This window comes from Camellia sinensis, chromosome 15, assembly GCF_055761805.1.
Source record: "Camellia sinensis isolate YWXY chromosome 15, ASM5576180v1, whole genome shotgun sequence".
Lineage (NCBI taxonomy): Eukaryota > Viridiplantae > Streptophyta > Magnoliopsida > Ericales > Theaceae > Camellia > Camellia sinensis.
The window spans coordinates 94,854,767-94,868,331 of NC_138975.1; positions in this window are offsets into that span (position 1 = coordinate 94,854,767).

Consider the following 13,565-nt stretch of genomic DNA (forward strand, 5'->3'; position numbering starts at 1 on the left):
CTCTGTTTTTCAGTCCTAAAAATGGTGGTCTAAGCCCCTTTTGTGTTAGGGGGTTGTCTCTCCCTTTGCTCTTTGGCTTGTAAAGCCTTTTGAGCCAACTTCCTAAGCATTTCAAATCATCTCTTTTTGGCCTTTTAACCACTGAATTCCAAAGGAATTTCAGTGGTGGAAAGGTGGTTTTGAGGGCCAAAATGGGAGGGGGCGGTCCCTTCTCCTCTTGTCTTGCTTCCTTGCCATGTTGGCCTTATACTAGAGCATGTATTTCGACTTCTTAGTGGCTTTGTTTAGGCTCATTTTTGTGACTTTTCAGACCTGCCATAACTCTATTTTTGGCTGTCTTGGTCACTTCTTGCATGCTTATTGCACTTGTAGTGTAATCCTACTTGTAGCCTTGCAAAGTAGCATGTCTTTGTGCCTTAAATTTGCTTAGTTCAAGCATGTTTTTAGCCATTATTTGCCATGTCATAACTCTTTTTTGGGCTGATTTGGTCACCTCTTGCATGCTTTTGGTACTTGTAATGCAATCATGCTTGTTGGCCTAACATGCTTCATGTTTTTGTTCATCATTCTAGCATGTGTTAGTTTTGCTCCAGCACATTTTTGCCACTGATTTAACGTGCTTGAGGTTTGTTTTAAGTGGTCTTGGTCATGTATGGCTTGCCTTGTAGGGTTATAGTGCAAATGGCTTTGCTAGTCTTGTGTTTTGAGACCCCTAGCATGCCTTATTTGTGACATTTGTGTGATATCGCATCATTTGATATATGATTTCAGAGCATGTTTCGCTGTCATATTCTCATGTTTATCACTCTTTCAATGCTTTTGAGAAATTGAGCACTATGTCTTGTTGGTGAGCCAATACATGAGCTTATCTTTCTTGTCATCTATTCTGCGAGTCTAGCATGTTTTCGCTACTGTTTTGACCTGCCTTAGATCTTTTTTGAATGGTTAGGGTCATTTGAGCATTACTTAGTATGGTTGTAGTGTAAAGGGCTTTGACTAGCTTTGAGTTTTGAGGCCTTTAACATGTTATGCATGTGATGTTTGCATGGTATGGCACCATTTAACATGTAATTTCAGTGCATATAGTGTAGTCACACTCTCATATACTTCACCTCTTCATAGCTTTTAAGGGTTGCGTATTATGCTTTGCTTATAGACCAACATGTGTGCATGTTCCTCTAGCATTTTGAGCTTCATTTCCAGCATGTTTGGGTCATTGTTTTGGCATGATTAAGCTCTGTCCAGAGCTGGTTTGGTTGTTTATGCTTGATATTACATGCCTCTAGTGTAATGCTTGTCACTAGTTTCAATGCCTTTGGCCTTTAACATGTTGTGCATGCGTTGCTTGCATGGTTTAGTATCTTTAGCATCTTATTTCAGCAATGAAATGTTTGCCATATCACTCCATTCTTCACTTGTTGCTTTGCTTTGAAAGTGGTTTTAGGTTCTCATGCCTAATGGTTTTAGCCTTCTCTTGAGGGTTTCTACTAACCAAAAGCATGAGGCTTCTTTCATGCTCAAGGTGTTTGTGGCTGAGGCCATCTTTCCCACTAGAGGTCTTTCACATTTGGACTTTACCGATTAAAGAATGGTTGGTAATGTTAAAATGTGTAAACAAAATCAATCAAGTAAAACATGTCAAGATAAACATGTTGCATGTGTGCATTGCATTGTGTTCAACCAGACGTTATGTTGAACACAAGGTGGATTGGTCCACTTCATACTCGAAGTGATGAAAGTGAGCCAATCCCCTTTGTCTCCATTGCCTTTGATCATCCATGATGAGGTAGCAGATTTAGAGTCTTGTTTGCATTGCATTTATCGAATTTGTACGAATTGGACCCTTGGCCATCATGCATTGAGATGCTTGATTGATGGTTTTGGATCCAACGGTGCCTCTCCCTTGATGTTTTGAGGTGATATGGAGGGGCATAGTACGTACATACCCTTGGGAGACCCTCCATTTCCTCTGTTTTGTGCTCTGTTGCAGCTTGGTGTCACAGCACACCAGTGGCCGGCAGTTCTTCATTGTTGGCCGGCACCCTTTCATCTGTGGTCGGCAGAATGCATCCTTGGCCGGCAAGAGGGTCGGCAACAACCATTCATGGCCGGCAGCCACTGGTGCACTTCTCAGCACTATTTTGGTGAGATCCAGTAGCAAGTTTTTGAAGACACCATGCATACAGAGCCTCAAGAGAGCAACCAGAGAGCTTTTCGGGGCGGCAAGCGAGCATGCATCCTCTTCTTCTTCGAACAGAGCTGAAGTAGTTTAATTTAGTTCTTTACTTGTTAGTTAGCATTGAATTTGTAATTTAGTTAATTAATTTGTTAATTAGTTAATTGTTGTAATAGTTAGTTGTAGCTAGCTATTCAATTTGGTTGTGTAATAATTAGTCTAATTAGTTTAATTAGATTAGTTAGTTTAGCTTAGCTTAGATTAGCCTAGCTTTCATTCGGACCCTCTGTCGACAGGGCAAATGTTGTAATAAGTGTGCGCGTGTGTGTGAATGTCTTCCAACCTCACGTCTTTCTCCCTTTTATTTATCCGCTTTTGGTGGTTAAATTAGGGCATATTTCAATTAGCATCCTTATGCTTGCATGCGTGCATTATTCATTTGTCTTGCATGCATGGGCTCGGCGCATCATACAAACTGCATTGTATTTTAATACACTTCTTTGAATACATGTATCAAATGTTGCATTCATATGCCATCTTAGATAGCCGAGCCTACTTAGTTGCATTTTACATGTGTTGCATTAGGCATTTCAAACATAGCTAGGATCATGCATTAATTTCTAACATAACTTCTGTTTTGGCTCAGAGTATACTGTGAGTGTTTATGCTTTAGTATCATTACATGTGTGTAAGTGACTGCCATGATAGCATGCTTGCCATGAGGCTAACTGCTTAAGTGTTTAACTGCATGAATGCCTGTGGATGAAGGCTTCATTGCTTGAATTGAAATAATTCATCAAAATGTGCGTTTTAAGCCCACTTGAGAGTGGCAAATCATGTTTCCTAAGCCCACTTGAGGGTGAGAAATCCGCGTCTTAGCCTACTTGAGGGTAGCAACTTCAAACCATTTTCGAAAAACAAACATGAGATGTTTTGTTCCAAATCGAGCGATCTAGTCTATACTTGTATGCTGTGCGCATCACATAATAAGCTAGCTAATAAATTAGAATAAGAACACATGTGTTTTCAAAAACAACATATCATGCTTAGCAAAGGCCGATCTTTGATTGGGCGAGCGGGGGTGCTCATTTCATGACCTTCCCTCCTCGTACCCAAGTTCCCGAGCCGAGACAACTTTGGTGATGACGGACATGTGACTTAGGCACGAGTCAGGATTTTCTAAATTTCTCAAAAATAAAATATTTAGGTGGCGACTCTGTAATCTGGCAAAGCAGTCCATGTTTGACACGTCTTGAATAAAATCGATTTTCTAAAACAATTTGCCGGATTTGGACTCTTTGGTGATTTATCAGTCTTACATTGCACTTTGTGAGATTAGATACAGAACCGTGACAGGAGTCTGAACTGTAGTAACTATGAACCCAATTCGCGCCCTCGCGTGCGGAGGGAGTTTCGGGCGGTCTACAATATCGTGCTAGTGGATGAGACTAAAGAAGGAGTTAATACAAAGTTGGAGAATTGGAGAAAAACTCTTGAATCTAAAGGTTTCCGGATAAGCAGAAATAAGACAGAGTACATGGAGTGTAAATTTAGTAACAGTAACAATGAAAGCAGAGGAGAAGTGAAGATTAAGAACCAAGAATTGCCTAAGAGTGAACATTTTCGTTATTTTGGGTTGATTATCACAATAGCGGGGGTGATTGATGCAGATGTGGCCCATAGGATTAAAGCGGGATGGTGTAAGTGGAGAAGTGCGTCTGGGGTACTGTGCGATAAACGAATACCCACTAGACTAAAATGTAAGTTCTATAGAATGACTATTAGACCAGCGATGTTGTATGAGACGGAGTGTTGGGCAACCAATAAATAACATGTAGATAAGATGAGTATGGCTGAGATGTGAATACTAAGGTAGATGTGTGGCAAGACTAGACAAGATAGAATTATGAATGAGTGTATTCGAGAATGGGTAGGAGTAGCACTGATAAAAGATAAGTTGAGAGAGAATCGATTGAGATGGTTTGGTCACATTTAACGGAGACTAATAGAGGCATGGTGAAGAGATGCGATGTTGTAACGGTAGAGGGGAGTGTTAGGGGACGGAGTAGGCCTAGATTAACGTTGGCAAACGTTGTAAATAGAGATATGGATCTGCCTAATTTGACTAACAAAATTGCTTTTGATAGGACTGCGTGGAGAAGAAGGATTTATGTAGCCGATCCCATTTGATGGGACTTAAGGCTTGGTTTTGTTTGGTTTGTATATATATATATATATATATATAAGAACATGCAAAATGTTCATCGGAGATGGATTCCAAGTATTTTGTGTTATGGATTAACCAGATTGATGAGATGTTCTTTTATCTATTAATGTCTAAGTTTGAGTTTTGTTTCTACGAGTTGAATTCCTTTCCCTTATTCCCCCAAACTTATTAATACAAAATAAAAAGTTCAACCACACGAAAAACAAGAGATTACAGACGGAGTTTCCCGGTAAAAACAATAGACGGGTTCTTGTTTTCATCATGGTGCTAGTCTTTTGTTAATTACCTTCTAACCCTCATTTTGCAAATGAGGAATCAAGTTGAGTGGTAAATTGTCCGTACTTTGTTAAGTTTCCATACTTTATTAAAAACTTAACGAATCTTTTATTTGTCTTTTAAGTTGATTTCAAATGAATCTTAATCAGGCCAATCATGAGTTAAGTTAAATAGTTTGATTTCAAGTTGTTAGGAAGACACTAAATAAGTGTACTTATTTATTATAAATTGTCATATCACCTTTATATTTTGGTATACATCTTTTCATAAAAAATAAAAATAACAAATTTTAGTTAATTTTTAGACATTTTTATTCTTATTTATGTGCGAACACAAATCTAGGAAGGTAGTCAACATACTTATATGAACTATATATTTTTTTAAGTTTCGAACTTTAAAAATTTAAAACTTTTGTTATATACATCTATTTTTAATAAAATTTATATTTTTAAAAATTATTCGACGAGATCTATCAAATCAGATCTTAATTGAATGTAAAATTATGTAAAATGAAAAAATATATAGAACTTCATACTTTTTTCGATTTGAATTGAAATTTCACATTTTTATAAATGTTTTAAAATTTTACTTAGTTTTTTAATTAAAAAATTTTAAATTTTAAATTTATAATATCGTGTGAAGTTTCACATATTTGAAATTTAAATAAAATAAATTTTACAATACCGTATTAAGTCCTAATGGGTAAGTGAAGGTGGAAGGACAATAATGTAATTTAGTTTTAGAATATAAGGCTAACATGGTAATTTTATATTTTCTGTTAACTTATTCAAAAGACAAATTGTGATTGGGGGTGCAGTGTAATTTTTGAAATGTGGAGGGAGAATCTATATTAAACCTAAACCTCAAGTTTATTTATTTATTTTATATTTTATATTTTTTATGTATGAAGGTAGTATTTTTTTTTTAATATATGTTTTATTTTTTTTATGTGATTAAACAATAAACTAGAAATGGAAAAACAATTAATTTTAAAAACCTTAAAAACTTACAAAATTCCACAAACGAATTTTAGAAATAGAAAATGTAGATTAAATAAAATATTTGACACTTTGTCCTTAAGATAGATTCATACCTTTCATTGGTGCTTACGAATTAGTGGATGTCTATCACTTAGATGAAATGATTTTTCTGCAAATTGAAACGGTACTACAATCGATTTGCCTAGCGAACAAAAGCATATGCTCTGTACCCTTTATCAGTAGAGCAAGGATCCTCTAAAGTGATTTTTTCCTAAAGTTTCCTAGAGTGCTATATTGTGTGGTTGAGATTTACTGGCAAGTCACATCAATTTTTCTGAAGTGACTTGCCAATAAATCTCAACCACACAATGTAGCACTCTAGGAAACTTTAGGAAAATTTCACTCTAGAAGATCCTTGGTGTTATCAGTAACCAAGAATGCACAAGTATAATATATGTAAAAAGAAGCAGCGAAAACTGGATAAATTGGACTGGAGAGGCACCTTTATAGATATCGTTGAGATTGTTCAGAGAGGTTGCAACTCTCCATAATTGGTGAAGGTTTGGAAATGGCGATTGTCTATTTGAACATAATAGTCACCTCCGTTTGGAAGAAAAAAAAAAAAATATTTAACTAAAATAATCATCAAATAAATTTTCTATGCAAGTTATAGTATGTGACCTCCACTCATAGCTCAGTTGGGAGTGGGCATCTCGTTTAAATTGTTTGTGATGATGTAAATAAATGTAATTTTTATCTTTTTACGAAAAGATGTGCAGAAAAATAGAGAGGCGATGTGATGAAAAAAAGATAAAAAGATGAATTATTTTTGAGTTGCCAAACTTTCCTTTTTGAGCCCAAGCGTTCTTTCAAACCTAGTGGTTAGGGCTGTTTAAATAAGTTTCTTATAACTTATTTTGGTTTGAAAGTGTAGTTTTTGTTTATAATTTATTAGGTATAAATAGCTTAAATAAATAAATTAGGAGATGAGTGTTTTTGGTTTCTTATTATCAACTTTTAATTTATAATAAGCTGTATCAAACAAGCCCATCTATACTATTTACACTAGCGTGATCCTTTTTGCACCTAAATAGTAACTCAATACGCCCAATTAAAATTTTAAAATTATAATTTATATATTATATAAGGAAAATGAGGTTTCTAATGAGAAGCCTCATAAGAGTTCAAAATCCTCATTCTAAAATTATTGATTTTTCAATTTATAAAATAGATTAAAAAAACATATTACCTGATTTATTTATTTAATTATTTTAGAAATAATAATTATTCATTAATTTATGGATTTCAAATGGAAATATAACAAAAATATTTCATAATCTCTCTCACAAATTTTCAAAAAAAAAAATATTAAAACTTGCATTTCTTTTCTCTCATTCAAAAAATCAGATAATATTTTCCATGAAAGTTGTGGGTATCTATCTATATCTTATATATTATATTATAACACAACAAAAAATAAAAATAAAAACTAAAAAATAGACACACAACCAGATAAAATTGATAAATTAAATTTTTATTTATTTAGTTAAAATATTTTTTTTCCTCTCAAAATCCAATTTTAAAATTTAAAAATCCATAAAGTTTATCTAAACAAATATGATTTGAAAATATCTCACACTATCATACTTTAAATCAATAAAACTCACATATCTATCACTTATTTAACTCGCATAATAACTTACTTAAATAATAATAATTAAAAACAAATAGATTCCACAGATAAATTAAATTTTAAAAAATAAAAACCCACAACTCCATCTAAAATAAATTGAAAAAAATAAATAAATAGAAACCACATAAAAACAAAGAAGATAAGAATTTAGATATGGATCTCAAAAAGATATAACAATATCTAAATTTGAATTATGATTTAGTAATATAATTATCTATTTTTAGAAATAATAATTATCCCTTTATTTATGGATTTCAACTGGAAAGATAACAAAAATATTTTATAATCTCTCCATCCTAATCTCTCTCACTGATTTCCAAAACAAAATATTAAAACTTGCCTTCATTTTCTCTTTCCAAAAAATCAGATAATATTTTTCATGAAAGTTACGGATATCTATTTATATCTTATATATTATATTATAACATAACAAAAAAAAAAAAAAACTAAAAATCATATATACAAACAGATAAAATTAATAATTTTGATTTTTATTTATTCAGTTAAAATATATCTTTTGCATCTCAATATCCAATTTAAAATTTTAAAAATCTTTAAAGTTTATCTAAACAAATATAGTTTGAAAATATTTCACACCATCATACTTTAAATCAATAAAACTCACATGTCTATTGCATATCTAACTCACATGATAATTTACCTAAATAATAATAATAATGGTAAATTACATACACACCTCCTGAGATTTACTTAAATTACAAATTATCCCCCGTGGTTCTAAAAATTACATTATGCCCCCTGATGTTTTTAATTTCATAACAAATAGGTTCGTTTATTAATAAATCATCAAGTTAATTGGTAGTTTTTAATAATGTTAAAATTTTATTTTAATTAATAATTCAGATAATTTTATTATTATATAGGTGAACAGTTATAAATTTTATTTTTTTAATTAATTCTATTAAATAAAAAATTCTGACAAGAAAGTATTTGTAATTTTCCAAACCACAGGGGGCTTCGTATTTTCAGCAAACCTCATAGGGTGTATTTGTAATTTACCCTAATAATTAAAAACAAATAAAAACCACAAATAAATTAAATTAAAAAAAAATAGAAACCTACAACTCCAACTTAAATAAATTGAAAAAGAAAACCAAATAGAAACCACACAAAAATAAAAAAGATAAGAATTTAGATATGGATTTCAAAAAAATATGACAATATCTAAATTTGAATTATGATTTAGTAATATAATTATCTATTTTTCTGAAGTATATCTATCAAAATTTTAAATCACGTAATGAGACAAATTAATAAATTTTCAATCTTATTTAAAGAATAATCAGATTAGTCATCCCAACTCCCAGACTTTGCGGGCACTGGTGGAGGAGCTAACGAATTAGGTTGTGTGAGGTCTAAGTTGTTGTAGGTAACGTTCTCTCGTTCCATAAAATTATTTGTTTTTTAATTTTATTTTTTTCCCTCTGTGATTATCTTTCTCGGCTATTAGTTTGGTTTTGGTTTCGATTTTAGTGAGGTTTATGTGTTTGTCTACAGGTTTGCATGGTGGAGAAGAATTATTAGTGATTATGGTTGCAATCGAAATATTTATGTCTGTTCTGTGCTAAGAATTTTGATCGGATTTCGTTTTCTTCCATGAAGACCATAAAATTGAAGTAAAAAAAATGAGTACCAAATTTTTAATTTTTTATTGTCATTTTATTTTATAGAAAATGTGAATTTATTGAGAATTCAAGATTTTACTATACCATTAGATTTTTGTATAACTAGGTAAATTTAAAACTTTTGAATATTGTTGTGTTCTTTATTTTTATCCTCTTTTTATCCCATTATACCATTACTTCTATTTGTTAGTTTGTTAATTATAATTCAATTAATTGAAAATGAAAGCTTAATATAATTTTTCATATATATTATAGTTAATTTGTTACAACTATAGTTGTATATAATAGAATAATATATAGCGATAATCTCTAAATATAATTTCTATTTTTTTATGTGATTAAATAATCCATCTTAGCTAGTATATAGAAGAATTAGATCGCTTCTTTTATCTCTAAAAAACCCCTATTTTTTTTTTACTTTTTAATTTTTTAAATTGAAATATCAATTCTTTATGTCCATAAAACAAAACTGATAAACACATATCCAAAAGTTACACATTTTTTTTCTTTTTTTAATATGTAGGATATTTACAAATGGAAAATGTTTGACACCTCGAATTTTTTCCATAACCTAACTTATAATGATGTAGTCATAAGTGTCAATTTTTATACAAATATGAGAAGATAATTAATTAAATTATACATTTCAACCAACCACATATTCAAACTTTGACTATTTCAAGATGTTATTTTACTATAATTCCAATTAAGAGAATCTTCAATCCTTAATATTTTTTTTATCAAATTATAATTTGATAAAAATTTAAAAAGATGAAACGTTGAAAATTATTGTTTTTTCCATCAAAATTGGTGAAAAAAAATTTGGGATAAGAATGAAAGTTTTTTTAATTTTTTTTTAAAATTGATATAACTTAATGAAAAAGTTAAAGTAATTCATATCAAATCAAAATTTTTATTCAAATTTAAAATCAAATTCAATAAAAAAAAGTTAAAAGAAAATGATGAAAGTTTAAAAATATTTTGAAACCTTCTTGTTCTTAAAAACTAGAAATCTGTGTGTGTATTATATTCATATAGTATTTTTCGTTATGAAATTGAAATAAGAAGAAATGTAACTTAATTATTGGATTAATAATAGAAATATCATATTAATTATTGTTAAATATCACTCAACTTCACATTTAATAATAAAATTGTATATTTGTCTTAATTATAACTTTTAAATTTGTATAGTTTCATAACAAGAAGAGGTATGTCATAACTTATTTAATCTCATTTAATCAGGTTTAACTTTTTTTTAATACAAATTATCAAAATTGCACTAAATAGATTTATATATATATATATATATATATATATATATATATATTTTAATTTTTTTAAACTAATAATTTAAAAAGTTATAAACATAAAAGTTAACTTATAAATTTCATGTATACCATAAGATAAAATATTAAATTATTTCAAAATAATTATAATGATTTTTTTTTTAATTCATAAAATCCTGTACATAGCACGAGTTACCACTAGTTACTAATATATCCTAATGTAATTTACTAATAAGGAATTACATTAAACCCTAAAAACATTGTTATGCCTTTGAGATTGAAACTCTCAATCACTTTTGTCAATTTTTTTAATTTTTAAATTATTAAAAATTCCAAATGTATTGCAATGATTGGTTGAAAATTATTTTTTTTCTCTTTAGTTTATGTTCTAATTTGTTTCTTAAATTAATGTCATTAAGATTTGTTTCATAAATTATGTTACTATATTTGGAATGTAATACGTATTTATAGAAACTTATATTGTTCAAATCAATATAATCAAAATTCTTAGAATCACTCTTATTAATGTTTGAGAATCAATAAAAAGATAAATCCATAAACCAAACACATGTTATTTTAAAGATAAAAGTCTCACACTAAAAATGATATACTTCAAATTTATAAAATAGATTAAAACAAATATTGGTTAATTCATTGCACTAATTATTTAAAAAATAATAATTATCCATGATTTATGATTTTAAAATTTTATTTCTACATGTTTTAATCTTTTTTTCCCCAATACTACTAATGTTAGAATTTCAAACACTACTGTAAAATATTCATATATATTTTTTTGCATAAGTCACTGTCATCTAGGATGTGTAGGGTGGTATAAAATGTTAAAATTCCATTGATACTTTTAGTATTTTATTTATTTATTTATTTTTTTGGGCTTTGCTGTGGTTTTAAGGGTGATGCACCAATAAATCATAAGATGAGGACTTACGAACTATTAGTCATGCATTTTTTTCAAAATTTTTTTTATAGACCAAGAAGTCACATTATAGTGTATTTGACACAAAATGAAACTAATAGGTATAGGGGTTCTGCAATGTTAAGGGATAAATGTGGTATTTCACCTAGTGTGAAATTATAGATTTGGGGCTTCTCTTATATGTTGTGATTTGAATTTCAGTATTCATAAATGGAAAGATTCTAGAGATTGGTGTAACATTGATCAACAACATCATGGTTTTGGGTGAAATGTAAATGGGAATAACATATTTTCCACCGTTAATTTAGCAACTCCACATTCCCAAATTTGTGATTCACAAACCCTACACTGATCCCTAGAAACAATCCCAGATGTAACATCGGTTTGCAACGGTGCAAAAATTGGGGCGAAAAATGATTGGCGACGTCGAGTAGTGAGTTCAGTAACGTCAGATTTAGTTGTGAAAAGGTCCGACGACTGTAGTGTTGGTGTTGAGGACGAATGACAATGACAAATGAAGGTATTCTCATGATTCCGTCGACTGTAAAATGGAATTTGGGATTTTGTTTGTTCGTGACTTTTGGTGTGTAATTTGATGTCGATATCTATGTGTTTGTGTTGGTGTGTTTGATGTTTGTGGCAGGAATGTGGATGTGGGCTTGTTATGTATGTGTTTGCACTACATTTTATTTTTTTTTGTTGATTATGGCCTGATTGATTATGGCCAAGTTCGATTATGATTTGTCGATTACGACCATAAACTATTTTTAAGAATAACCTTGGCTGCATTTGTTTTTATTATTATTATTTCTGTCGACATGTATGCTGACTTGGCGTGACAAGTATGCTATTAACGTGGAAGAGAAGATGATGTGACTTGAAAAGATTAAATAAAGCCAATAAAAATATTTGTTGAAATTAATTAGAAACTATATGTTAAAATCGAGGGGATCAATATCAAGTCAAAGCACAAAATCTATAAGTAGTTCCTGTAAAGATATGAGATATGGTTGAGTGGAGCAAAAATCAAGGAATATCATGGATTGATAGCTACAACATGAGGACTTGAAGAATAAAAAAATGACATCTCAAACCTCATTCACAAGACGTGATATTTATCTAGGAGTAGTTTAACTTAGCATTTTAGGAGTAGATTAAAACTAGTAGATTTTTCCAACCCCCACTTCTCTCTCTCTCTCTCTCTCTCTCTCTCTCTCTCTCTCTCTCTCTCTCTCTCTCTCTTTTCCCTGTCGATTGCAGTACTCCTTCAATCTTTTGTTCTTGTTTAAGTTCTTGTAACTAGTAACTAGTGACAAGTGACAATTCATTCAAATTAATACAAATTCTTTTTTGTTATATCTCTTCTTTGCCTAATTACCTCCAGGGAAGTCCTTAATCTGTTTAAGGCATATAACTCAACCACAAAGCTTGATTTTTTTTTTGTGTTTCCTTAAAGATTGGTTTGAGTCTGTCGATCAAATCATTGTAGATTAGGCTTGAACTAAATTTTTACCAGCATAAATTGTTACGCCCGGTGGGACCATTCTAACTTGGAATGATGATGGTGAAGAAGCAGACTTATTCTTATGGAATCATGCCTTCAATAGATATGTTTACATATTGTGAATCAATGGATGCAAACTGCCAATAGAGTGGCAGTGTTCCCATGGATGCAGATTATCAGTGGAATATCTCATATTCTAAAAATTGTCAGTGTTATGGTGGTGGTTCTACTGCTTATTGCTAACATAATGGCATGACAAATGATGTGAAAAGAATGATTTGGCATTGTGATGATGAAATTTATTGGTGCGAGAGTGAAATCTTGGCCCTAAAAGAAGAAATTAATTCTCTTTATAGGCAAAGATTTCAAATAATTTCATCATCTCTGTATTATTTTACAAAAAGATATTTAAATTACTGTGATGAAAAAATTCATCGACTTAAAGGCCAAATTTTCCTAATTGATGAAGAAATTCTATATTGGAAGCAAAAATTAGATGACATAATGGTCGATGAAAAATTAAGATATAAAAATAATGTGGCTCATAAGGTTAATACATATAGTTTTGAAGAGCCAAATATTCATGAAGAGCCAAGGCATGTGGCTTGAAGGGTTAGCACACCAAGTCATGAAGATAATATGACTTTGCAAAATTTTCATAGGCCATTAATGGCTAAAATTAAAAAATAACCCGTTCTCTCAAAAAATATTGAGAATTCTGATGGTAAAGGTTCACTTGGGGGGCATGATGTTTTTCCAAACGTGGCAAAAAGTGACAAGTCATTAATGGCTAAAAAAGAAAAACAACCCCTTCTCTAAAAAAATATTAAAAATTCA